We start from the raw sequence: 3,602 nt of genomic DNA on the forward strand, positions 1-3,602 counted from the left end.
GCAGCCCATCTGGATGTTTTTGTCTTTGCCCTGGTGCATCTTTTGAGCATGTGGCAGCTCTTTTCAATTTGTTGAAGAGGAGGAGGCAGAGCTCAGGGTATGCAGTTTAAAAGATAGTGCATCCCTTTGCCGGGTTTAGTCTGTTTTAGCCAAGTCAGCGACAGACCAAGTTTACCTCTGAGCTGAAAAGATTAGTATTTTTGTAATACATTTAATTTGTTGCCTATTCCTTTGCAGTATAATGACCAATGGTGTGACCGTCAGTGGGGTTGAGTACCATTTTTTTTTAGGAGTTTGAGAGAGAAACTGTTGTGCAGGGCTGGTTCTGTTCGTGCAGAGATGGCGTTGTGTTGTGTTGACACTTTTGGAGTTGATTATTACTTGCAGGGTATGTAGGTAACGTGCCTTTGATGAGAATATGATAATATGCAACTTGCAGTGAGGCACTCAGCAACACTAATAATGTCAAACTTTTGTCACTCTTGGGACTTGAGCTCAGGGTCATAAAATGTTGAAATGATTATTTTATGGTTTCGTATTTCTATTGACTGACAGTATTTAAAAAAACAACACACAAACATAACGTCTAGCTCAACAAGGCTTTTTTTACCCACTAGTAAGGAACATCTCACTTGTAAATAGGAGATGGGTCAAGTTTCTGGTGTTGGTTTTGGTCTTTAAACCCGGGAGACACGGCTACCTGAGAGGTGATGGAGGTGAATTAAATAAATGCCTGTCCATTTTCATGACAAAATGAACTGACAGTTTTTCCAGCCTGTTACGTACTACGCTATGATTAAGATATGAGTGATTCCTAATGGAAAACATGACTTTATTCTTCTATCTTATCTGCTTCTGAACTTTGAGCTATATTGTTTTTCAGGAGTGACTATAAAAGTTCTTCAGATCTCTGTCCTTACAGTCTGATGATGTTATTTTTTTAATGGGCATATAATGCTTTTCTTTTTTTTTCTCTCTCTCTCTTTTTTTTTTTTTTTTTTTTTTTTTTTTTAACTATCTGGGGGGGCATAGTATGTACTGCTGAGCAGAAACCTCACGTCAAGTTGAACCCTGGATGTGATCTGCATCCAGGTTAGAAGAGCATAGAATGGAGGTATGTTAGAACTGATGGCCACGTGGCTTTGAAGGATGATATTTTTATGTTAAAGGCAGTGAGTCTGGCACTACGTGTTCTCCTGAGTAGTTATAGATTACCTTATCACGGACTACTTCTAACAATTTGGAATTGCCGTTCGACTTTTCAGACATCAGCATCGTTGTAACTTCTTTGGCTTGGAAGTGGTAAATGCCATACCTCTCTAGACTATGTAGTAAATCTTCACGTACTTCAAAGGCAGGAGAAAGGTACATTGAAAATGAATGACGATCAGATGGTTCACTCTTCCGCAGTTTAAACTTAAAAGCACGAGTGTCACTGTGCAAGTTTTGATGTGGGCATTAACATTTAAACAGTCTTTCATAGCACATCGCTTGCCGGCTTCCATCAAATGAATTTGCCTTTTACCATAATGGTTATTTTACTCCTATCTTGAAAACATTTTTGTACTATTTCACCATTTGATTTCTTCTGTAGAGTGCTCTTTCCCGTCAATGCCCAGGGAGCGTTCTCTTCCAAGGGTGCAGGTGGGGAAGAAGAACACTCACTTTCCCAGGGCTCGTGTGCATGTGAATGAAACTTGATGACTTTTTGTGGAGAGTTAAGGGTGATCAAAACTGGAATTAAACTCAAATTAGCAACTTCCACTGTTTAAGCAGACAGAGGGCAGTTTTTTGAAGTAATCTGGCACTAGTAAGTGGTATTGTCTTGCTGGCCTTGGGAGGGATAAATTAATTCATTCCTGTATTTTGATTTTAGCACATTCATTGTGCTACAAATAAATGAAGTAATATATTGGAGGCGTGTCAGAAGAATTAAAATCCACCCTTAAGGAGAGAGAGGTTCAAAAGAAAGGCAAGCATTTGCATTTCCTATAGAGGCTAGAAGAAAGTCTACCTTAGGGTTCACAGATATCCTTAATAAAGATTTTTATTCTGGCAGCAACAAGATTTTTTTGCAATTTTTAAGCTTCTAATATAATTCTGAATGAGAAATGAGGATTACATTAATTTCATTACCGCTTTCTGACCCAGCAGGGTAATTTCTGCCCGAGTTGACCTGCCTGAATTTCTGCTGGTGCTTAAGAAAAAGTTGGTCGTGGATCGAAGGGGGCACCCTCTGCTCTCGGAAATAAATCAGTGCTTTTCTGGGGACAGTGCTGCCGCCTTCTGTCTGCTTAGCTGTGCCTTTTTAAATGAGGATAAAGATTTGAAAGGGATGTGGTGGTTTGGGGTTTGGTTTTTTTTTTTAATTTCCATTTTTAAAATCAGCCTGTCCCTGTATTTTTATTTTTTTTTTAATAAATCCTCTTGCTTTCTGAACCTGTTGCTGCTCTTACAGATTGTAATTAGCAGATATCTTCTGATGAAATGTCTTTGAATATTGGGAATAGCTGCCTTTGTACCGAGTCATGGCCTACGTGTATGTACGGAGTGGACGTACTTTGCGACACAGGCCGTCTCTGTGTGTACTGAGAACGTAGGTACACAAGCACTGTAGTCAAAGGAGGCTCCCCGAGAGCGGCAGTTGGTTTAGATGTTTGCAATCTGTCCTCTTTTTTCATCACATATTGCTAAATATTTCATTCACCCGTGTCTTGCTGATCCCTCTAATTTAGCATGAAAATGGGGGGGTGTGATAAGTGCTTGCGTTTATAATTCTTACGCTGTTTTCCATGGTCTAAGGCTCTTCACCGTCTACTGCGGTGTAAGAGCCTTGTGATGCACAAACACATTGGAAGGTGAGAAATTCTCTAAAATTTTCCACCAGAAAGGAAACACAGCTTTTGTTTGAATTCCCTCTCCTGAAAAACTTGCCAAACTCCTGGGCAGAGTGCGCAAGCAGACTAAAAGTCCCCTGTTGAAGTTGTCTATTAATTATTATCTTTCACTTGGAGAACTCTGAACGGGGTCATTACTGTTTATTTTAATCAACATGTACAGCAGTACATAGTTCCCGGAGATATTTTTAATCATGTTTCTGCACAAAGGAGAAATTTGTAATAATGCTGACACGGATCGGTTGAGGATGTCTTTCCAAGAAACTACACATCTAACTTTGCCTGAACCAGGTGTCTGGTTTCCCAAAGGGTCGTTAAAGCATTTTAAGCTGAATTAAGCAGTTAGAGAGACTTGGCTTAATGGTTGGTAGGGAAACACCCCCACCCTTTCGGGGATTGATTGATTTTTCTGCTAGCCTGAGCTAATGCGCTTGCCTAGGATAAGAAGAGGCATTGAGGGCAAAAATGAAAATCTAATGAACAGTTTAAAGACACGCACGCACGTAGCCTGTTCAGAGTTAATGCTGTTGAAACGATTACCCCTACAGAGAGGGCAGTTATCGATCCTGCTGGACAGGTGGACCGAGTGCGTTAGAAGTACAGGAATAAACCATGGTATGGCCTGGAATAATACAGAAGGTCACTGCTTTGGGGGGATTTTTTCATGCGCGTATCGCCTCTAAACCCACAGAAGAAACACAAAGA

Source organism: Chroicocephalus ridibundus, chromosome 17, assembly GCF_963924245.1.
Source record: "Chroicocephalus ridibundus chromosome 17, bChrRid1.1, whole genome shotgun sequence".
NCBI lineage: Eukaryota > Metazoa > Chordata > Aves > Charadriiformes > Laridae > Chroicocephalus > Chroicocephalus ridibundus.